We start from the raw sequence: 25312 nt of genomic DNA on the forward strand, positions 1-25312 counted from the left end.
TATGCATACGAGACCGCGTCAAATTCGACGAAACAAGTCAATGAAAGCACATATATCATGACACACATAAACATTTCAGAAACGCCCAATGCAGAAATTTGAAAGACATCCCACATAAACGCGACACTCAAGAAGCAACGCTGCCAGTATATATAGCCACGATATTGTGTGCCTCGAAACCGCCTAGGGAGCAGCTGTGCTTTTTTTTTTCAGAATTACGACTCACATGCTCGTTCATACGAGATCTGCCTTTCTGAAATTAAAAGAATACCTTAATCAACACAAAACTGTAAATTCAGAATAGTGAAAGAAAGAAGTTAACGGCGTAATTTTTCAAAATTAGCATGCCATTCTGTGAGTGCTGAAGCGGCTTCGCACACTGCCGGCGTTCGCGGCCAAAAAGTAGTGCGTTAGCTACAGTAAGCAAGAAAAATGTAAGTGCGTGTGCTTCATAGCAAAATTAAATTTTTGCGATATAGTGGTAGCGTAGCAAGAAATTATTACGTGTGAGCATGACCCGCAGCAGCCGACGTAACACCGAAAAATGCGCAGTAATACATTTTATACACCGCACTACTTGCTCTGCGTCCAAGCAATCTCTCTCGGTTGTGAAAAGGAGCTACATCGCTGATCTGCTGAGTGAGTCTTTAAACTCGGAGAGAGCAGGCATGCGTCTAAATCAGTGTCTGCGATAGAGCATAATGTTAATGAAATATCGGAAGCAACGACGAGACCAAAACCTATATGCGCGGTAACAATTCAATGTACATCGCCTAATAAGACGCTTTATTTACAGTACGCATACTTATGTCCTACCGTTTTTCTTAGCGCGAGGATATCCGTTCACAGATATATAAAAACAGTTGCTTGCACTGGGGTATTTCTCTCTGGCAACACTGCACCGCAACGAACTTGGGGTACGCCATTCATGTGCGACTAGCACGGACGTCGTCGCTCGAACAGTGGCTACTGTTGCCATTGCTGTGCGGTTCTTTCAAACATTACACCGGACGTTGTCAGCATGTACCCAAAAGGACATACAAGTCGCATTTCACGTACTGAAGAACACAAGCCAGGGTAACGCAGCCCGAAAACACAGTCAGAACCTGAGCCGACATCACGAGCCAGGGAGCAGCTTCGAGGTATACCTAAGCCTTTTTCCCCAATTTAAAACGTTGCTCGTGCATTCATCGTTGTCAGCAAAGTGATCAGAGCTAACGTACTTAAAGCTGAGATACAGTAAGCTTCAGGCATGCCTATAACACTTTATGGAAGGAAATATGGGAAACAAATTGACGAAACGCTGTCACAGAACCAGACATTACAGATGTAAACAAACCGTCAGTCATGAACACTGCCGGCTCCGCCGAACGCGCCCGGTCGCTGGCGAGGCCCACAGCCTCATGGGAAGCGCCACGTGACCAACCTGTTTCGGCGGAGGGGAGTTTTTAAAAACTCCCTATCGGAGTTTCACGGGAGAACAAGATTTTGAAGCGGAGTAAAATCGCGTCGTGTCACCTTAATACTCCCGCAGCTAGCCAGCGGAGTGAAACGAGGGAATGGCGCTGTTTTCTTCCCATACATCGGAGTAAATATTTGAGGAGGGGAGGTTTTAGGGCAGATCACCTGTTAAAAACTCCCAGGTGGGTTTATTTTCGTTTACAGTGTGGGAAGCGATCACGACATAATCCGAGTAGCGCTCTCCACGTCCAACATACGGAGAACAATAAGAATGATTAAATTAACTGACTGGCCTTGTTATAGAGAACTCCAGAGAGCGCTGGAAGAGGCGGATACAGCCCCGACCAACATGCGAGAATGGACTGAATTCCTTCGACGAGCACACGGGTACACCGCTAAAGCCATTGAGCGTAGAGCGGAGGTGCTGATGATAGACTCTCACCTGGTCAGCCTATGGGAAGAGAGGCGGAAACTGGCCAAGAGGTGGAAAAGACAACGCATCGCTCTCTTGGCAGAGCAAGCCCAAGGCCACGCCAATGAGCTCGCTAAAAACGAGTGGGCGACGTCCTGTGGAACCCTATCAGGAACTCTGGGAACGACCAGTACGTGGCGAATACTACGAAGCATGCTAGACCCGATGAGCACGCGTACTGAGAATAACAAGAAGCTCCAAATTATAGCCGACAACTTCGAGGGTACACACCAAGATCTAGTCCATGCTCTTCAGAAAAAGTACATAGGACCCTCACCTGCCCCGGATCGTCGTACGCGAAGAGACAATACGCGGGGGAGGCGAACCCTAAATTAGACGAAGAAATAACGTACGCAGAAGCGTATAAGGCGGCACAATCCGCAGTTAAAAACTCGGCACCGGGCCCGGACTCGATCACAAATGCAATGATTCGAAACATGGATTCGGTAGCCCTAGCGAAAATAAAGATTTTCAATAGCGAGTGCTGGGCCAAGGGAGACTTGCCCCAAGAGTGCAAATTGGATAAAATAATCATGATCCCCAAACCAAAAAGGAATCTCTCGATTGATACACTACGGCCGGTGTCGCCCACGTCCTGCCTGGATAAGCTCTATGAAAGGGTTATCCATAGTAGATTGCAGCGATACCTGGAAGAGCGGAGCTGGTTCCCGGACTCCATAATAGGATTTCGCACGGGTTTATCTTGCCAGGACGCGTTCCTCCTACTTAGAGACGAAATTCTAACTAATATACCGTACGGCGACGAGAGACTAGTCCTAGCACTAGACCTCAAAGGAGCCTTCGACAACGTCTCTCACGCCGCAATATTAGATGAACTCGAACTCGCGGGTTGTGGTGAGCGCACATACAATTACTTAAGAGCGTTTCTTTCCAACCGCGAGGCGAGCATCAGTATTGGCCAAATCACTTCGGATTTATTTAAAATGCCTGACAAAGGAACACCTCAAGCAGCTATATTATCTCCTCTTCTCTTCAACATGGCGATGTGTCGCCTGGCGCGTGATCTGGATCTGATACCCAACCTAGGTTACACGCTCTACGCGGACGACATCACGCTGTGGACGAGCAGAGGTTCACTAGGGGATAAGTAATTGACGCTCCAAAGCGCAGTATTAGCGGTGGAGAAATTTTCTACATGGAGTGGCCTGAAGTGCGCACCCGAAAAATGTGAGATCCGGGTACACGCGAAAGATACAAATCCAGAGGATCGATTAACATCGTGGTTGAGGGCCAATCAGTCCGAGACGTACCCACGATGCGAGTCCTGGGTTTGTGGCTTCAGAGCGATGGGAGAGCACTACAGACACTCAAGACCCTCAAATCCACAGCCCACAACATATCCCAAATGATACGTCGCGTGACATATCGAAAAGTGGGAATGCGAGAAGACGATACCCTAAGGCTCGTACAGACCTTAGTGGTAAGTCGAATCACGTATGGCTTACCGTACCAAATCCTGAACAGGGAGGAGGAAAAGCAGGCTAACACAATAATCCGAACATCTTTCAAGGCTGCTCTGGGCCTGCCTAAGTGTACTTCAACGGAGCGCATGTTAGCTTTGGGAGTGCACAATACTTTCGGCGAACTGAGGCAGGCCACCCTGATGCGACAGAGGGAGCGCCTCAGCTTCACAAATACTGGTAGGGCAATATTGGCCAGACTCAATATCCCAGCATACCCCATTTACTTCACAGAACAGGCCGTACCTCTCCCTTCTTCGATGAGATCCAGAATCACAGTAGCCCCAATTCCAAAAAATATGCATCCCGAGTACAACAAAGACGCAAAGCACGCGCACAACACATTCAATCAGCGTACTCTAATAACCATAGGTACAACACGTACTACACGGACGCAGCTCTGTATGCAGAAGCGACCGGGCAGCGCTACCAAAGGAGGTACGCCCTGGCAGTCGTGAACGCGATCAGCCAACAGCAAATTACCGCGTCGGCCACGGCGGGATCTCCCACCTCGGCTGAAATATTAGCAGTGGCGATCGCACTCGCTCACGCGGAGCGTTCGCAAAGGGACTCGGTCGTGGTCACGGACTCCCAGTAGACATGTCGCATGTTTCTCAAGGGGCACGTGACTGCGGCTAGCCTCGCGATAATCCCCAAATCCTTCAACCACCATCATCGCCTACTCTGGTGCCCGGGCCACGCGGGGTACAGGGGAACGAAAAGGCCAACGCGTTAGCTCGAGGGTTCACTAACCGAGCGACGGCGTCCTCTTCTAACCCCGACCACCCGCACTATCCCCACAAAATTCTACCAATTTAAATGCCAACGACATCCTTGCTCATCAGCGCGGAGTCCGCAGAAAATACCCGCCGCCTCACCCACAACTTGACGGGGAAGAGGCCGCCGATTGGCGTAAAATACAGACTGGGGTGTTCCCTCATTTAAAATTGCTGAACGCCATATATCCCACTCGTTATAGGGCCAACTGTCCTTGGTGCGGTGGCATACCTACCTTAATGCCCATAACCTGGGAGTGCACTAAGCACCCTCACAGGCCAAATACCAGTAGGACAATGGAGCAGTGGGAGGCACAGCTCGCCCGCTCCGACCTGGCAGGACAAAAGTCCTTAATTAGCCAGGTCAGGCAGGCGGCAGAGGCCAGTGAGGCCCTGGACTGAGAGGCTCCGACCACCCCTCCTTCAAATATTTTCTATTGCAATAAATTTTCTATTTCTATTTCTTGCTTCTCTTTCAATCCCCTTTTGTCCCTTCCCCAGTACAGGGTAACCTACCGGGCTCAGCCTGGTTAACCTCCCTGCCTTTCCCTTACGACATTCTCTCTCTCTTTCACGCACGCACGCTCCGATCGTTCACGTAATGCGTGTAGCCACTCTTTCACGCTGCCAGCAAAGGCGGTAAACTTGCCCATACAAAGTGCATCGCAGAATTGCGCAGTGCAAGACTTTCTCTCTTACCCAGAACGGAGGCTCCCAAAAGCGTCGCGTCCGCAGCTGGCACGCGCGACGAAAACGATTCTTTTCGCAGAACGCCTTCTTATTGGATCGTCGTTCACTACTGTCGGGCGCAGTTGCCGCCTTATGAATGCTACAAATGCCAGCCGCCTCAGAGCGGGTACGCGGCTGTAAGCACAACAAGCATCGCAGCGCCTGCAACGTGCAACATGTAGAACTCTTCGTGAGGTATACTCGTTCAAGAACGTGTTTATATTTATCTAACAAAAAGAGGGTCGTTCATTATAGACGAAAATAAAGGGGAAAGGTTCTCTTCTTGATTAAAGACGTATTTCTATGGAAAGGACGCAGACACAAGGTCATACGTTATTCTTGACGCCATTTAGTCCCTCCCCTTCATGACGCTTTCTCCGAGACCTGAGGGTAAGTAAAATAAAGTAAAAATGAATAAATGCTTAATGACGACGAGAAGCAGTCCTTGTATTGCTGCAGAAGTACTCTAAGCTGTTATTGCTTATGCCTGGAATGATTCAGAGTAACATCAGAAGCTGGTTCAGGAACACTGACTATTGTGTTATAGCTTTGGTAGAATCCTAGAGGACAAACTGATTGCTAACTGCTGTAATTTCATCTGTGTATTCGATCTTCGTGCCACTGTTGCGGCGATTACTGGCTGAAGTTTGTCACCATCGCCTGCGGTTTTCCTTCGCGCAAGCGCACGTTTCCCCTTGCGACGCCGATTGTTCAGTCGAGCAGAAAGTATGCGTCGCTCCCAACGATGGCTTATGGGCGGTTGCTTCTTCGCGGACTGCAATTATGATGATGGCGTGAGGCGGGATATTGACTTAAAATTAAATTATTGGGTTTTGCGTGCCAAACCCACGATCTGATTATGAGGCGCGCCGTAGTGTGGGACTCCGGCAATTTCGAGCACCTGGGGTTCTTTAACGTGCACCTAAATCCAAGTACAGGGATACCGACTTCCGCATATTTGCAGCTAGCTTTCCGGGTCTTCAAACAACGATCCGCGGAAGGCCGGTGGGTAACTGCGTTGCTGCAACACAATCGCCGTTGACGACATCGGAGTTGTCGTGGCCATGGCATTCGTAGTAGTCTTCTCGGGAAGGGGTCCGTACTACGGCAGCAATCGTGGGAGCTGCGACTAGCTCGCTGGTCCGTAGTGACGTTGGCATTGTCTTCACGGCTTGGAGGGGTTCTCAGCTACACAACGAAGCACCTCCACCAGATATCACGCTGGGTGAAGGCAAAAAGCCAGACAGTAGCAAAACTCTCCGGAACTATTACTCGGCGCGCACTCGTGTCCAAAAAAACAAATGGCGCACAAATAATAACGATAGCGGCGAGCACACTGGGCCATCGGCGAAATTCCGATCCACGCGTCAGACGCGTCGGCTACTTAAACACTATTCGTCGACAATTCCACTGTAATCTCAGGTGTTTGGGTGCCTTCCGCAATGTATAATCTGAGCACAACATAGAGAACGGACGGAATCGGCGACAACAACTGAGAATGTTCCGATAGACGTAGGCACACCTTCAGCCTACCGATAACTTTAACAGTCAGAAGGTGAAAGAGCAGTCCCCGAAAATAAGGTTAAACAATATATACGCGTGTAAATACGGTGCCCGCTCTGCCGCTCTATCCCGTCTAAATTATTGGTGAATTGCGCGACTAGTATTCAAAAAAAAAAAGAAAAGGAACCGCTAGCACGCTGTTGCAGGAAGCTGAGCTCTTACCGTGACAAGCGAAGGCGACTTCGCTGCTACAGAAATGTCAGACAGCGCTTTCCGTCGGCGGGATGCGCCGCGTGGAACGCGACAGCGCGGCAAGACTCGTGCATCTTATTGGCGCAGGCACCGCGCTACGCCGAGTCCGCGCATGCCACGCTGCGATTATCACTCATTCCCACTTGTGAGCGTCAGCTTTCACAAAAACTGACGCTCGAGCAGTGGCGCGTATGCGCGCGTGCACGCTCGAAGCTGCGGCACTCCGCCCCAACGGCGCTGCTGCGGGAAACGCGCGAAGCGACGCAAGCCGCGTGCGCCCCGACAAAGACGCATCCGCCGTGCGCGCCTGCAGCCCAGCGAGAGCGCACGTTGATTGGCGTCCGGGTAAAGGCCAACATGCGCGAATTTAAACAATCCGCAACTAGCAGAAACAGCGCATAAACACGTCGCTAGCTCTTGCCAATCGATCGCACGGTTCGAATTCAGCTACGGCTTCGCTTGATCGAAAAGGTTGTAACGAGAACAGTGACATTTGCTCGAAGAAAAAGTTGTGCCACCATCATTTATTACTATTACAATTGCTGTTATTGAAACAAACATTTCAAGAGAAGCTGGTACATACCTCCGCGAGGCACACAACGCCCGCCTGTCCCAAAAGAGAAGTACGCGCATCACGTGAAGCGATACTACCAGGGACGACAGATAAGACGATTGTCGTTGTACTGATTCGCACAATCTTCAGAAAACGGCGGTTGTCACGCTACTCGCACGAAGACGTGATTATTTCGCGGCCCGCATACTGCAGACCACAGCCTCTACCTGGGGAACCAAAACCCGGGCCGTAGTCGGTCAGAAAACCAAAAACAAAAAAAACAATGCGAAGCGCCGATAAAAGAAAAGGCGCGCGAACCTCGTAAGTTTAAACGAACGGGTGAGAATCGGTCGCGCGCGGTGTCTCAGTGGTGTTAGACACGGGGCCGTTTCCTGAGCCTACTTCGAGTTCCCCAGACCACATCGAATCGCACCACAGCTAATTAAGGAGCGCAGAAGCCCGGATACCACATTCCTGAGGCGCCGCACGTGCAAACAAGTTGGCGGCCCCCCCTTCGTGTGCCGCAGGTGGACCTATACACGGCTTGACTCTTCCCGAAAGTGAAGCGAGAGCCTGGAACTGTTGCGGGTAAAGTGGGTCCCGAAGCAAGACGGCTGTAATGCGCCGTGAAAACCAGGCGGCGTCGCCCCCATCCATCTATTGTGACGGCGCATTGCAAGTCAGCAAGGCAAGACCGCAGGGGGAACAAGCAGCGACTCTCTTCGCCGGGTGTGACTCCACCGCACGGACGCCTACAATTGGCCGAAAATGACGCCACCCGAGCGGGCTCGCCGATTGGCCGAAAATGGCGTCACCTGAGCGGGCTCTCCCATTGGCCGAACGTGACGTGTCTTCGAGACACCGAAGGGCTTAAAAGACGCAGACCGGAAGCAGCAAGAGAGAATTCCTAGAGCATCCCTTGATTCATCTCTTTCGAGCTTGTTGCCACGGGCCGCAGCGTCCGAGTTGCTGCCGGCCCGTAATGACTTTAAGACTGTTCATTGACTCTCACCGTAAATAATGTAAATAAACCTCCCAAGTTTTCATCCCGACGTCCTCCTCAACTCCTGCAGTGGCTAGTAAGTTCGGGCGGTGATTGCGAAGTTACGGGTTCGAATCACGAATGCGAAAACGCTCCTGTATCGAGCATTGGCTGCACTTTACCAACTCCACTTGACCGAAATGCCCACCACATGCATTTGCTATCGTGTGGCTCCTTGAGACTTCCTCGACGAATCGGTATATCATCGATCAGCCAATAAATGCAAGGGGACTTGCGTTCGTTAGGACGAAGACAAGTACCCTGTCAGAACAGAGATTCCTTTTTGCACCACCATTAGTCGCATATCTATAAATGCCGTTTGTTCCTGCGTACTAAATTGACTTCCGGAATTCTTTATCTGGCGGCATTTGGTCGTTTTCATTAAAATAATTTTTCACCGTACTTGATGCCAGTGTATAGCTGCAATACATTTTCTGCATTCTTTTATAATTTCTGATTTTGTTGCTTGAAACATACCTACATATTTGTAAACTTGTCAGTTTAGTAACAGCTAGTATTCTGTACTCCCTCCCGCAGTAGCCCTTTATGGGATACGGCATGTTAAAAAATAACGAAATGTAAACATAATGACGCTAACCAAACAGCAGCTGATCTTTGTCCTTCGCAGTAACAAATATAACCAAGGGCAGACGAACGATGGCTGCTAGGCGTAGCAATGGCTGAAGCTCATTCAGATACGTAGCAAGCAACGCCGGAATTCCGGCATATAATGATGAGTGTTTCCACTTCCTTCACCCTGAACTGAGATTGGCGACCATGCAGGAAGAAAAAAAAAACGCTTTCTGACTGACTAAGCGTGAACTCACACAGCAGGAAGATAAGCTCAACCTTATACCAGAAAATCGCTGCCACTTTTTATTGAATTGCAGAAGATGAGAAGCAATCGTCATTGCGCTTTTATTGCTTGAATTTGGAGAAGCGCGACGAGTAAATGAGGTTAAGTTAGGCAGCAGCGAATCAGTTAAGATCTGCCGGTGCTTGTGAAGGCCTGGAGAGATAAAAGAATAGCTCGAAAATATATCGTAAGAGAACGCGACAGTGTCCGTCTTGTGGCTGATCGCGGCTCCAGTAGCCTCAAATTTACAGGCCGTTGTAGCGTTCCGGTGATATTCAATCAATCTGCGCATTGTGAGACTGACAGGCCGTATAGGTAACAATCCTGAACCGGGGCTTCCTGCGCTGATGACGGCATATATTTTGAGAGTCCAAGGAGCCCCCAAAATGGGAGCTGTGATTGGTAAGCTGAAGCCGGCCGGACATGAAGTAAGAAAGGTGACTTTCGATCAACCGAACAACACGCCACTGGCACGCTTTCTGTCACCCCCTGCTCTTTCGCAATCGTATGAGCGCCGCGCTCGGATCCATAAACCAGTCTTTAGCCGAGTGGTTGTGGCGTTGCGTTGCTGAGCACCAGGTCACCGGTTCGATCCCGGCTGCCGCACTCGCATGGGGACGGGCTGCGAAGACGCTCTTGCACCGTGCAATGGGTGCACCTCAAAGGACCCAAGCTGGTCGAAATAATTTAGAAGCCCTCCCACCACGGCCTCTCTCATAATCCGATCGCTGTTCTTATGGCACGCAAACCCCAGAATTTAACGTTAAATTTTCCCCCGTACAGCTTGACCAAAATCTGGGGCAGGTTTGCTAGGCCATTCGCGGTCATTAGCCTCTACTGTATACAAAAAAAATATTTATTAAATGCATTGGACCAAACGATACGCATTAGGTACATTTGTAGATTTTACGAAAGCGTTTCGTTAGCTAAATTGTAGTTTGCTGCCTCAGAAATTAGACTAGGTTGGATCACGCAGCGCAGCGTTGAAGCTGAGTGACTTTTACGTATTATCATGCCGTAATGAATTTATTAATGTAGACTGCAACACTTCAGGAACACTATCCGTAAACGCGGATTACGCAAGTTAATTTAACACATTTGTGAACTGCATGCACGTGTTCCGGTAGCTAACAAAATGCCAAATAAACCATCTACCTGGACAGGAGTAAATCGATTAGTAATTACTGAAAGTCTAACAAAAGTCACCCTGCTTCATGCTAAGTCAGGGATCACCCTGGCAGTATCAATTAAGGCTGAAATGGAGCAGTTGTGAGACAGATATTGTAAGTAAACTTAGAACATTGGGTGGTTTGTTTATACAGAAACTATATCGTGGGATGGCCATGCTGATCCCATATTCCATAGCATTGGAACTAGCGCATATAACCAGTAACTTTTCTCTTCATAAACAGTTTCTTCTGGAAAACGTAACGCTATTTACTGTTTACAATGCACTGTTTTCATCGTAACTAAGGTATCGTGTAATTGGGTGGAGAGCAACAACACTTAGCAACTTCAAGGGGGAACGAGCAATGTACTAAAGTTTTCAACTACGGTTGCCTCTAAATTTGCAACTTCTTAAAGCAAACAAATTAAAAATTTCCAGGCTGCTTCTAATGACTTCACTCTAGTAACATACCGTATATCACGCTGTAATTACTAAACGGAAAATCCACCGAATTGTAACAATTGCCACAAAGGAAACCCATACGAGTTTCAGGAAAGAAAATCCTCGCAGTTGAAGAAAAATTCGTCTTGGTCTGGGACTCGAACCCGGGACCACCCACCGCCTTTCCGGGGCAGCCACTCTGCCATCTAAGCTGGCCAGGCGGCTAGTAGATGGCAGGGCGAGGCCACACTTATAAGCACTGAAAAGTAAGGCAAGAATTTGAGGTAATAGTTCTGCGGAAACCCACAAGGTGGAGAGAAGTAATTAATAATTCAAACGCAGCTGAATGACGAAGCGATTAGCGTGTACGCGTTGACCGAAACGCATCTACGAGATTTGGAGGAGCCGCCTGTTAGTGGCAATTTTGCATGGCAAGGGTGTAACAGAATGACTTGGCCAAGGAAAGGCGGAGGCGTACGCATGGTAAATAGGCGAGGTCTCAAGTGGCAAAGAGTAAAATAGACATGTAAGAAGCATGTATGGATTAGTGGCACATGGCAACGCAAAAATACGGGGCTGGGAATAGCTTACCTATGGACAGGTAGTGATAACAGGGAGAAAGTTAATGAATCGATTGATTTCATTAGAACGATATTAATGAATTCAAGAAATCAGGCCAGGTGATTATGAACGCGCACATGGATGACTTAGACGGATATGCTGATTACAACGGGTCTCTAGTGCTTGATCTGTGTTATCAACAGAACATATACAAATGAACCGGGAGAGTAAGCGTCAGGGACAGGTAAAATAGCAATGCGGAAACAGGCAGTCATGTATAGACTACGCCTTAGTCTCAGAAATTGTCTGCGAACAACTAGATATAATGATAATAGACGAACATGCAAAAAATAGCCTGGGTAGCGACAACAGACGTTGAACATTAAAGTTTGAGAAAAATACTCATGCGAAACACGAACCGATAGCATCAGAATTTCTAAATATGAACGAACAGTAAATAACAGAGATCGCAAAATATCGTGAGTTATTCCACTCTGTGAAGGTGGTTGACCAATGAAGCTGTTTAGTACACGACACGGAGGTGACACATAATTTTGAACAAATGTACGAACTCATTTATTGCCTCGGTGGGCGGTCATCGTGACGAAAGGTAAGCACACTCATTTATTTTCTTGATCGGTGGTCATTATTTCACTCGCAACTGCAATCACATTCTTTGATAATGTCAAATCGAGCACGCGGGTGCTCGCTTGGGCCGGATCTGTGTGGCATCGCAAGGGATATGTCTCAAACACGGAACGCGTACACCGCTTCCCTTTTCGGCATCGACACATCCACACTGAAATCACCGACGACAACAGGGGCCGTGTCATCGTAGCTAATTCACACAAAGTGAGTAGCCATGAACCTTACGGGACTGAGTCATTGCATCTTTTGCTTGCTTAAGGGGGTATGAGCCAGCTCACGGGGGTATGAGCCATTGGTGATGACAGTTTTCGACGTGCTGTTCTGTGTGTTGTATGCGTGATTAGGAAGTTATACACTAATCGCTTCACTTTGCTGAGTGCTTGTAGCCTGTGCCTTACGGGGCTATGAGCCATTGTATTTTGTGCTTGCTTACGGGAGCATGAATTTTTACGGGGTATGAGCCATCGATGATGGTAGTTTTCTTTTTTTTTTTTTTTCACAGAGATCAAAAATGCATGAAACCCTAGCTATATACAGCTTCACGGTAAAAACGTAGAGAACAAAATGGAGGCTTTTCCAACAGCTGTCTAGGAATATAAGGAACTGGCAGACGTTATGCAGCAGGAAATAAGACAGACACGGCAATAAATTGTTGGATGGGAAGAAAGGAAACCACGTAAGTGGTGGAACAAGGAAATAAAGCAAGTTATAGAAGAGTGTACGCAGGCATCTAGGAATCATCCAGAAGCAAAAAGTGTTGGGATTACAAGAAGAGGCGTTGCTTAGACGGAACCAATACTGAGAAAAGAAAAGGGTAGTCAGTGAGCTCGTGCAAGAGAGAACTAAAGGAACAAGTGAACGTTGGGCGCATAACATTCGCAAAAGAGACAAAGGCGCCCCAAAAAGATTCTGGAACCATGTAAGAGCACTTGGAGCTCCAACTAAAAATTTGCAAACGGATATAAGGGATGAAGGTGGTAACATCTACGAAGGAGATGATGCACTGCGGTACATCACAGACATTAATCGAGATAACTCCGGCACGACAGAAACCGTAGTTCAGACTCAAATAGATCCAGCAACAACAGTGAATCCCGCGAGATCAAAATCTGACATAGAAAGCTTTCATTAGAAAAAGAAAAGCTGTCGAAAATGTCCTTAATATTACGGCAGCAGGACCCAATGAAGTCCCAATACAGCTAATCAAAAACCTCCGTTCAAAGAGCAAGGCACTGCTGACTAATGCTTTTCAGCAAGTGATTAGAACGAGAAAACTCCGGTTGGATGGCGTGAAAGCAAGACGAACCTATCTACAAATTCAACGGTGATATGGATAAGACAAACTCGCACAAGCCAATTACAGTAACATCGGTGATATATTGAATGGCAATGGAAGCCATTAAATTAGAACTGTCGAAGTGAGTGGAGAAAAATGATCTACTAGGGGAACTGTATAACGGGTTCAGGCCACGCAAACGCTTAGAGCATAATATATCTGCACTAACTCAGTGCATATGGATTTCAGTAGCTCATAATAGACCTTTATCGATAGCCTTTTGGATATTAAAGGAGGCTATGACAACGTAGACAGAGAATTACCAATAGACAGGGACAGGGAATTTACGTAGAGGGGGAATTTATTGCCAATACCGAAAGTACCTCACTGTCCACCCACTGCTACTAGCACTCGGCGCACTCTGTCCCCATCGCAGATCGCTGTCAAGACAGGGCCCGCGCAGCCGTACCATACGCAGCCGCAGTGCAGTGGATTACGGTTTGGCATCGAGAGGAGGCAGCGTCATCGACCGCGTCTAAGTGCGAGGTCTATTAAACGTGACACGCTTCAACTGCGTCACGTACTACAACACGCATCTGCCAGCGCTCACCTTCCACGAAACTGCGGCATCATCCAAGGGCACCATCATATAATTTGAAGATAGAGAAGAAACGCAAGAAGAAGAATCAAACAAGAGAGAATGTACATAATAAATGTTGGATATATTTGCTTCATTCAGGGTTGGGAATGCCCAAAGTCAATTCGGAACAATTTTTTGAGCAATTAAAATTGCCTTTTGGAGCGCTTTTGAGCGGACAAAATTGCATTTTGGAGCAGCTTGGAGCAGGCTAAATTGCATTTTGGAGCAGTTTGGGGCAAATATAATTTCACTTCGGAGCAGTTTCGAGTCAGACCGATCTGAATTGTGATGAAATAATGGCAATGGCTGCGCACTTCGATATCACGATGAAACAGAGTAAGCCAACAAGAGCGCTCTATTGCAGCTTTCTTAAGCTGAGTTATGAAGCAGATTACTCACATACTGAAACCGTCTAGTGCATGCAAATTTTGGTAATAGTGCCTGCAGATTTTTAATTAGCGACAGCAATCACAAAAACCTGCATTCTGCAATCGTGAGTGCGAAATTTCGAAAAGTAGCCCAAGACATTTTTTATCGATGCGATATTTTTTAATATGTCGACAGTGTTGCTGAAGTTCCTGGAAACGCGCTTCACCAACAGGCCGTACGGAGAAGCCAGAGTTGTGAACTACTACGGTTTACTATTGCGATAGCAATTATATCGACACTCGAGGCGCATTTATGCCGACGTCTTCGGCGTCACCGTAATGTTCCGTATAAAGTCTAAGAGTGATAACATCGTCGCCGCACGCCGTATGCTGCATGTGCGAGTCAAAGCGCGTGAGGGTGAGCCGACGATGCCGTCTCCATCTCGCGCGCGTAAGGCAGGAAAGCGGGAAGAAAGCGCTCCATCTTCCTTCGTGCGCAAGGTATCGGGGCAGGAGGGGGGCGCTCCATTTCCGCGGCTGCTGCGTATGGCGCGGCCAGTATCATGGTACGCCTCTGAACCTTTTCACTCTGCTGTTTGTCACGGAAGAAATTTAGGTGACTTGAGCGCCCATATTCCTTGCTTGTAGCTGCTCGCACGCGTGCTTCCGTTCCTGTAACATATACTTCAAGCATTGCCACGCCTGTCCAGTTAACTTGTTCGCCGCAAGAGAAGGATATTACGTAAACGATCACTTGTACAACATTTTAGCACCAGCACAAAAGGAAAACGCAGCTGAAAACGCGCGTACCCAGTAAAAAACAAGCACAAAAGGGAGACGTAGCACTACACGATCGTATCCATCACAAAAGCGAGACGTAGCAGAAACGAGTGTACGCAAACAAAAGGGAGATGTCGCAAAAGACGAGCGTACTCAGCACAACACACGCACACAATGGAGACATACGACAGAATGAGCGTACCCAGCACAAAATAAGCCCAAAAGGGAGTCGTAACACAAGCCCCAGCGTACCCAGCCCAAAACACGCACAAAAGGGAGACCTGACATAAAACGAACGTAGCCTGCACAAAATAAGCCCAAAAGGGAGACGTAGCACAAAACGCCCAACACAATATAAGCCCAAAAGGGGGAGGTAGCACAAAACGAGTGTGCCCAGCCCAAAATAAGCACGAAAGGGAGACGTAGCACAAAACGAGGGAAGCCTGCAAAAAATAAGCCCAGGAAGGAGACGTAGCACAAAACGAGCGTACCCAGCAGAAAGCACGCACAAAAGGGAGACGCTGCACAAGAAGAGCGTACCAAGCACAAAATAAGCCCGATAGAGAGATGTAGCACAAAACGCCCAACCCAAAATAAGCCCAAAAGGGGGAGGTAGCACAAAACGAGTGTACCCAACCCAGAATACGCACAAAAGGGAGACGTAGCACAAAACGAGCGTAGCCTGCAAAAATTAAGCCCAGAAGGGAGACGTAGCGCAAGACGAGCGTACCAAGCAGAAAGTACGCACAAAAGGGAGACGTTGCACAAAAATAGCGTACCAAGCACAAAATAAGCCCAATAGGGAGACGTACCAGAAAACGAGCCTACCCAGCACAATGTCAGCACAAACGGGAGGCGCAGCACAAACGGGAGGCGCAGCACAAAACGAGCATGCCGTGGTGTCAATTTGAGACCTTTTTTCTCATCCTCTTCCATGGTTAAACAGGAAATAAAGGTTGACTGACTGATTCAATACCAACACAAGGAGCACACAGTAATGATAAAATCGTACGCTTTGACGAAGTTGTCACCACACGTCTCACCAAAGAAGAATCAAATCGTTAACACACCTCCAAATGTATCTTCTAGTTATTTTATCTTCAAACCTACAAGACAACTGGCGTCCATAGGTCGCGTTTCAAACCACCGATCTTTCGTTCTGATATCCGAGGCATTCTCTCTTCTGCTAGCCTAACACCTTCGTCATCCGTCCACCCACGCCCACGAGCAGCCCTCCGTGTTTGTACTTTGCAAGTTCTCCTCAGAGGCTTTCGCCAGCGCTATGCGGAAGTAGGCTACTTACCACGGTTGCAGCTCAAATTTATAATAATTATCCCGTGACATTCAGTGAGTCTCGCGTGTATTTATAATAGAAAAACGTCAGCATAGAACTAGTTCAGCTGCATATATTGCTTTAGTGCATTTCCTTTCCGATTGTTGCAAGCGGAAGACAAACGCGATCGCCTTTTTCCTGAACTCAAGTGCGTTTTTTCCCCTTCTTTTCGATACATCCAGCAAGTACGTTTTGCATCATAATCAAATTTTGATGTCACGGAACTGTGTAATCTTCATTTCAGGTGTCGAACCTAATTTCTGCATCCACTCGGCAACATGAAAGAACTTGCGAAGAACATTGTTATGGTGAATTTTCTTTGCTCTATCTTTGGAAGGCACAAACATCTGGTTACATATTTAGACAATATCATTTTTTCAAATCGAACTGATACAAAACAAAAATTATGCTTAATTTCTGCCTCGGTCAACGAACGTGCCGCAAGATAGTGAAAAAAAGGTGCAATGCGAAAATCATAGCCGCAAATACAGAGTCGCCTGCGATTGAACCGGTGGAATGCTTGAGTTCTGCAAGTAAATTAAGCTTTTCTTTTCTAGTCTCTGTTTTTGGAAAGCCTTGTGTGAGATGCTTCACCGCACAAAAGTGGTTGTACACCGCACAAGAATACGCTGTTTTAAAAATAGCGAAACCAAAATAAGCGGGCGATTAAAACAACCTACAAGAAACCCAAGCAGATTTGAAGTCATGTGCACATGCGCAGCGTACCCAACGTTGCCCGCTGGGCGACGTTAGCGACAAGCAAGTTCGTGCAATGTTCGGGCGATACGGCACGGGAATGCTCACCATCCGACATGCTTGAAGGCACGGACTCTTCGGTCTAAAGAAGAGAGGACGCACGTTGCCCAAAAAACGGCGCCTCACGAAGAACACGACCCACGATTCGGCCAACGCAGCTGCACAGCAATGCAGGCATCACAACACGCGACTCCTTCGACTCCCGCCGCCAGCAGCTGCGGCAGCTGCGATCGCGACACACTGCACGCCAGGGGGCGCGATACACGCCGAAACTCGCGACGCCAAACCTCCGCGAGGTGCACCGTCGGGGCGGCATCGCACGCGTCCGCAGTCCGTGCTCCTCGTGAGCCATGAAAGGTCATCAAAGGCGTTAAAACACTTGTGAAAAAGTATTCGCTGACATTCGTGGCATGAAAACAAAAATGCCGATCCAACGGACACGCTGGAATCTTATGTGAAGCGAAGCTTTAGTGAAGCGGTTAATTAAATGCTTCACAACAGACGCCAAAGCGTACAGTTTTGTCTACTTTCACCCCACGCAACGAGTGACATCACCGAATGTCCATGTTTGTCCACCAAAACGGGATCACAACATTACTTCTCTGCCATGCTTATGCATAAGCGCTACATCTCTCACAAGGAGTGACCAAAGGCGGATGCACAATGACCCGTGGAATGCAGTTCACCCCTCCATAAACATGTCGGTGTGTTTTAGAGATGCCTGTGAGCCGATATTATATGTTCAAGTTTTTACGTAGGAAGTTATCTTTTGTTGGATAGCACAGAGGTGCACTACTTGGCGATCATACAACGGTTGTATGCGCCATTTCGCGGGTACTTTCACGTAACGTTTGTATGTGCGTCCACAAATTTAGCCACCGAGATAGCGATCGACCCAGCCGCCAGCCACGCAAAAAGAAATAATGTATGCCAATAAAATTTCGCTTTCAAAGCAGGCATGCAGAACATGGACACGAGAACACACAAACGGCCGACTATGAATCACTGACACTCTCATCCGCTGACTTCATGTGCGCAGATCACGATGCCCCTTTAAGCAACATGCAACCTTTTGATAACGCCATCAATAAAAAACACGGCACTTTCACTGCTAAAACATGCACAGGATCTTTACACGAGAACTTAACGTAATATTTAAAAACAGACGTTTCAAAAAAAAAAAAAAAAGAACGGTTCTTTCGTTGACGAGCCGTCAGTGGTGGCTACCATGGGGTGACAGATGAGACGAGGTGATTAGACGCTAATGAACAAAATTTATTAGAAAACTTTCAAACATTTATTACATTCAGCGGGCTTATCGTGATTGGGCAATTTAAGTGAGCTCTCCGTACTAGCCATATCTACTTTCGGATCTGGAAAAATGCAATTACTGTGGCACGACGAATTTCGGCTATCAGAGCGCCGCGGCTCCGGCCGTGCTCCTCGCTGTCGCAGCGCGCTGGCTGCCTGCTGCTGGGAGACGTGAGCAGAACGTCGCCTCGAGGGGCGCTGCAGCCCCCCTTGTGTCGGTTTCGCGCGCGCTGATAGCCGAAATTCTTCGTGCCACAGTAATTGCATTTTTCCAGATCCGAAAGTAGATATGGCTTGTACGGAGAGCTCACTTAAATCGCCGAAATACGATAAGCCCGCTAAATGTAAATGTTTGAAAGTTTCCTAATGAATTTTGTTCATTAGCCACTAATTACTTCGTGTTCCCAGTCACTCCGTGGTCGCCACCATTGACAGCACATCTATGAAAAAAGCGTCCCTTTATTTCAAAAATGCAATTTCAGCTATTACTTAAAGTCTTCGTAGAAACACCCGGTATAGTGGCCTTGTATGGTGATATATGCTCACAAAAGAACTTAGTGCGGATGCCCACCGTTGGGCTGTTCCTTTATACACCTACGCCCGCAATTCGCACCAAGAACAGAAGAGAAAGAAAGAGGAACATAAAAATAGTAGCATCCTTTTCAAAATATAGGACCGCTCAGCTCGCCAAACCGCGAAGTGAAAATGCAGCTGATCAAAACACTGACATCAGTCCCTGAAGATGCACCGCGAGACACTAACGGCGATCTAAAAAAAAAATTGAGGCAAAACCCATCTCATGACTGTCGACTGGATTGCGTGGAATTACTACAGTGACACAACGTATTATCACCGTAGAAACGGTGTTACGCATGAGGCGTGTACTGCAGCGCGACTCCTTTGCACGCTTGCTGCGAGAAGCGTGGTGCGCTAGTGACGGCGAATGCTGAGAATGGTCGCCTCGCTTGCCGCACGTAAGGAGGCACACATGCAGTTTCCCAAGTTCACTGAAGAGCGGTACATACCCAGTGCATTTATGGCACAGTTCGGGGAAGCTTTTCCATGAAAGGTGTCTATTGCAAAGGGTCACAAACCCGAAGCGCTTGTAGCGCTGCGTACTAATGTGCAGTCTGTGAGGAACGCTTGCAACGTGCGGGTTCGATCACGCGCAGCACGGGATAAATCCTTTTTTCGTCATTTCAGAGCGGCCCTTTCCCAGTGGCACAAACCTCGTTACCAAAGTTGGCGTGCTCACTGAGGACCGGCACACACCTACTGGCGCATAGCCGGTGACCCGAGCTGGCACCAAAGGGGTCCACTGGAGATCAGCGCAGACCGAGTGGCACATGCCCAGTGCTTAGGTCGGCGTCGAAAGGCCTCTCCGAACAGAAAACTAAGACTCACAATTGCCAAGTTAGACCTCCAGATCCAGGAGTACGCCACACAACTGACCCACCAGCAGTGGGGCCACATATGTGAAAACATGCATGACAACCTCGATAACAAGCGCACATGCCAACTCTTGCGACACTTATTAGACCCTACCACATCGCGCACACACCTCAACCATAGCATAAACAAACTGCTACATGCACACAAAAACAATCTCAACGGATTATTCGACGACCTCCGCCATAAACGTCTGCCTCCCGCTCAGAAGTATGACATGCCAAAATATACTGGCGAACGCAACGAGCCACTTAGCGCCGCTATCACGGAAGCAGAGGTTCACCATGCCCTCACCACCCTGCGCACAATGTCAGCACCAGGCCCCGACCTTATTAACAATAAAATACTCCGCAATCTAGACGACAATTCTGCCACAGCCATCACGGCGTACTTCAATCACTGCTTTGACACTGGCACCCTCCCTAGTTCGTGGAAAAATGCCAGAGTAATTTTTATCCCAAAGTCAAACAAACAACTCAACACTTCTAATCTCAGGCCTATATCACTAGCCTCTTGTCTAGGTAAAACACTCGAACACGTCATCCTCAACCGACTCAGTAAATACATGGAAGACAACAATCTTTATCCATCAGAAATGGTAGGTTTTCGAAAATCTCTCTCATGCCAAGATATCATGCTTCGAATGAAGCATGACATCATTACACCCAATAGCAGTCTAGATACGCAAGCAATTCTCAGTCTGGACCTCCACGGAGCCTTCAATAACCTTTCACATTCCGCCAGCCTCCGAGAGCTTAATCTCATTGGGGTTGGAGGAAAGACATATGACTACATCATCATCATCATCATCATCATCATCATCATCAGCCTGGTTACGCCCACTGCAGGGCAAAGGCCTCTCCCATACTTCTCCAACAACCTATGACTCAACATATGACTACATATGTACCTTCTTATCCAACCGTACCGCAACGATACACATAGGCACAGAGCAATCCCTTTCGTACGCTTTAGGTAGCTACGGCACGCCCCAAGGCTCAATGCTGTCCCCTTTTCTTTTTCATCTTTCTATGATGCCGATGGCGTAAGCATTTCCGTCTATTCCCGATCTCAAGTTTTCACTTTACGCCGATGACATCACTCTTTGGACGACTGGCGGCTCCGATGGAGAGATTCAAGACACTCTACAGGTCGCAGCAGGCGCCATCGTGGCTCATGCCGGGGCTATGAATCTCACATGCTCCCCTAAAAAATCCGAGCTACTGCTTCTGCCATCCCACCGGGGGGCCGGAAAACACGTCTAGTATATAGGTCATCCTAAACCACATCCCAGTTACTAGAGTGGACAGGCTCCGGGTGCTCGGTTTACACATTCAAAGCCACCGGCTCAACACATATACGCTACATACACTCCACACCACACCGTCGATCCACAGTCTATCACACCCTGCGCCTTCTAGGGCGAGTCTCCAATAAACGTGGCGGACTAAAGGAGGCCGAACTTCTCCGCTTGATCCAGGCCTTCGTTATTAGTAAGATTACATTCGCAACACCATATCTACATTTCCTTAAATCAGAATCGGATAAGATCGACACTCTTTTACGCAAAATATGTAAGTTCGCTCTGGGGGTCCCCATACGTACCTCCACTGAAAGGCTAATGCTCACTGGAACTTTCAACACACTTACTGAACTCACAGAAGCCAACCTCACATCCCAATATAGCAGACTTTCTAACACCGCAACAGGTCGACACATTCTACAAACTCTATCACTCCGGCACCCATCATCAAGACTAAATACACCATTCCACATCATACACGACAGCCTCTGCATCCCCCAATTCCTAAAAACATGCACCCTGTGCACCACAAACAGCACAGGAGGCAGCGAGCAAAGGCTCTCCAAAAACAATTCTCCGCCTCAAAAGACGTGCGCTATGTTGATGCCGCCGAATATGGAAACAGAAATCATTACGCAATATCAGTCATCAACTCTCACGGCCAGGTCGCTGCGGCCGCCTCCATTCCTGGCTCTTCCTCGGAGGAGGCGGAGGAAGCGGCCATAGCCCTGGCCCTCACAATCCCAAATTCATCAGTTATCGTTAGCGACTCCAAAGCAGCCATACATAACTTCGGAGCGGGTAGGGTCTCTAAGCCAGCCCTTTCTCTCCTCTTGGTCCATCCTTTCCATCAAACTGTGGCATTAATCTGGACTCTTCCGCATGCGGGCCTTGCGGAAACGAGGCGGCTCATGCCAGTGCCCGAGGATTTACAGTCCGGGCTCAGGCATCAGATGTGTGGGACCTCGCCACGGAGGAGGCGCCGTTTACAGCGCGGGATCGACTTATTACTTACCACGACATCTGCACGCACTACCGATTAGACCGCTTAACCTTTCCGCCACTCATGGGCAAATCCCCGCGTAGGTGTGAAGTTTTGTGGCGACAGCTGCAGACTCGTACCTTTCCGTCCCCTTACCTCCTCCACCGCATTCATCCCGCCATTTACTTTTCTCCCTCTTGTAAGTTCTGTGTCTCTCCCAAAGCAGACTTAAACCAAATCATGTCGGGGTGCCCTAAGCACCCCCTTCCCCCTTTTCTCAAGCAATTAATATCTAGTGAGGAGCAGCGGGAGGCTGCTTGCGCAGCTCCAAGGCCCGATCTTCAGGAGGCCATCCTGGAGTGGGCTGAGAGGATAAAGGAGGCGTACTTCAAGTAGTTCCTCCCCCCACCCTCTATTCCATTGCCCCCTTCCCTTTAAAGAGGGATAAATAAAGTTTTTCATCATCATCTTCTTCTTCGAACACCGGTGCCCACCCAGTCCCGTGTCTATAGTGAACCATGTCGGCGTGAAAGAGGTTCGCTGCTACATACTCAGATGCCTAAGTTGGTCTGGTGGCTGGTTTCGAAACCTATCACCTCAGCAGAGCAGCCAGATGCGCTATTCATTCGACTATGAACTGCCCAGTTAGGTACAAACATACACAGATACAAACATAATATAGTTATGGCGTTTTACGTGCCACTTTCTGATTATGAGGCACGCCGTAGTGGAGAACTCCGGAAATTTCGACCACCTGGGGTTCTTTAACGTGCACCTAAATCTAAGTACACGGGTGTTTTCGCATTTCGCCCCCATCGAAATGCGGCCGCCGTGGCCGGGATTCGATCCCGCGACCTTGCGCTCAGCAGCCTAACACCATAGCCACTGAGCGACCACGGCGGGTACAGATACAAACATAGATAATAGATACATACACACATAGTCTCCCAAAAGTGCGTGAAGTACCCTAAGAATGCTAATTCGTTAAAACTTTTTGCTCTGCGGACGTGCAGACAGATTCGATTCGCGAGCAGCGTCTCACGTGCGGAAGGAGATGGCTGTCTTGAAGCACAGCTGGAGTATCACTCATCTCACCAAGAACTGCACACATTGTTCGACAACGACGCTGGCGGCGTTGCTGTCAGCGGCTTTGATCAAGTATCCGCACAGCGTCTACGACACGTATTCCAGGTCCATCAACGTCACTTTCTTTGACTCTTAGGCCAATCACAGCTGACTCCAAGAACAAGGAAATTGAGGAGAACGTGATCACTGATTCTTGGCCGGCACTCCCGGTATTTTGTCTGGCTTACACAATACGGCGATAATATTCAACACGACATCTGTTCCAGATAAATGCCAGAGCTATACAGGCAAGTCTTCATCAGGCTGCAGTCGCTAGTTAATGCCCTTCTCATGCCCCTGACTAAGCTGCCGAAAGGGTGCCAGCGTTCCAGTACTTGTAAGTCTAAGAGATCCTTAGAAATGCTGGAAGCCCTGAATACACATGCAAGCCTTCAGCAAGGACACCATGATGCACCCGTTGTCGTCACTTCACACAGGCGTCAAAATGTGCACGGACATTAGAGTGTCATACAAGATAAATCAGGTCTCTCATGACATGTTTACCCCTTATGTACCCACTAACCGGATTCAAATATCAGCCATATGTGAGCCTAAAATGCCAATTTCCATGAAACTACCTGACTACGAATTCATACCTTCAACGCGTGTGAGTGAGAGAGGGGGAGAGAAACATTCTTCGTGCAGCCAACATACAATGTGTGGTCATACGGACATTACCTGCATTTTCCTCACGCGGTGCAGATCTATGACGAGAGCCATACGGCATGTATCTACGTGACATACAGCGCTGCGTCCTTCAAGAGTACTGATGTGTGTATGTATCGCCTTGGGGAACGTCTTACTGTGAAAGACTGCGAGACCTGTTACTTAAGGATAAATCATTATCATCATCATCATCAGCCTGTTTTATGCCCACTACAGGACGAAGGCCTCTCCCTGCGACCTCCAATTACCCCTGTCCTGCGCCAACCGATTCCAACTAGCGCCCGCGAATTTTCTGATTTCATCGCGCCGCCTAGTCTTCTGCCGTCCTCGACTGCGTTTCCCTTCTCTTGGTACCCATTCTGTAACCCTAATGGTCCAACGGTTATCTAACCAGCGCATTACGTGGCCTGCCCAGCTCCATTTTTTTTCTCTTGATGTCAATTAGAATATCGTCTATACCCGTTTGCTCTCTGATCCAAACCGCTCTATTTCTGTCGTATAAGGGGACATTGCACTAGCGCGTAAAAAGGACACGGACAGGAACATGAAAAAGGACACACCGAACGCTAGACATCAACTGGCTTTATTCTAAGAAGGACACAAATATATATGCAAAAAGACACGTGCTAAATGATCCATCCCTGAAGCGCATGCGCAGAGGCACCTTATGGTGCAAGAATTTTATTTGTTTTGCCGTCAAAGATGCATTTGACGTCAACGATACCAACTAGCCAAGCTTTCTGCCTTAAATCTCCTTCTGTGTCAATGTTATGCCTAGCAATATTCGTTCCATGGCTCTTTGCGCGGTCTTTATATTGTTCTCAAGCTTCTTTGTCAGCCTACAAGTATGTGCCCCATATGCCAGCACTGGTAAAATGCACTGATTATGCACCTTCCTTTTCAATGATAATGGCAAACTTCCAATCAGGAGCTGATAATGTCTGCCGTATGCGATCCAACCCATCTTTATTTTTCTATGAACTTCCTTCTCATCATCCGGGTTCCCTCTCATTAATTGACCTAGGTAAACGTACTCCTTCACAGACTTTAGAGGCTGAGTGGCGATCCTGAGCTTTTGTTCCTTTGCCCGGCTATTCATCATTGTCTTCTGCACATTAATCTTCAGCCCCACACTTACACTCTCTCTATTAAGGTCCTCAATCATTTGCTGTAACTCGTCTGCGTTGTTGCTGAATAGAACAATATCATCGGCATACCGAAGGTTGCTGAGATATTCGCCGTCGATCCTTACTCATAAACTTTCCCCAGTTTAATAGCTTGAATACTTCTTCCAAGCACGCAGTGAATAGTATTGGAGAGATTGTGCCTCCCTGTCTGACCCTTTCTTTATAGGTATCGTCCTACTTTTCTTCTGTAGAA

General features: G+C 48.1%; 1 protein-coding gene across 10 annotated transcripts in view; it reads right to left on the minus strand.

The window, feature by feature from the left end:
- Window positions 1–25312, minus strand: part of LOC142573162 (glycoprotein-N-acetylgalactosamine 3-beta-galactosyltransferase 1-like) — a 208954-nt gene that overhangs the window by 42776 nt on the left and 140866 nt on the right. For 2 of the 10 annotated variants that reach the window (XM_075682728.1, XM_075682724.1), the window contains exon 1: window positions 17145–17301. The exons of 7 other annotated variants lie outside the window; for them this stretch is intronic. The gene's annotated coding sequence lies outside the window, so the exon portion shown is untranslated. Of the gene's footprint in view, window positions 1–6644; window positions 6742–17144; window positions 17302–25312 lie in introns of those variants that run through there. One more of the 10 variants, XM_075682729.1, reaches the window with a different exon arrangement.

The sequence above is a fragment of the Dermacentor variabilis genome, chromosome 2 (assembly GCF_050947875.1).
Source record: "Dermacentor variabilis isolate Ectoservices chromosome 2, ASM5094787v1, whole genome shotgun sequence".
NCBI classification, from domain to species: domain Eukaryota; kingdom Metazoa; phylum Arthropoda; class Arachnida; order Ixodida; family Ixodidae; genus Dermacentor; species Dermacentor variabilis.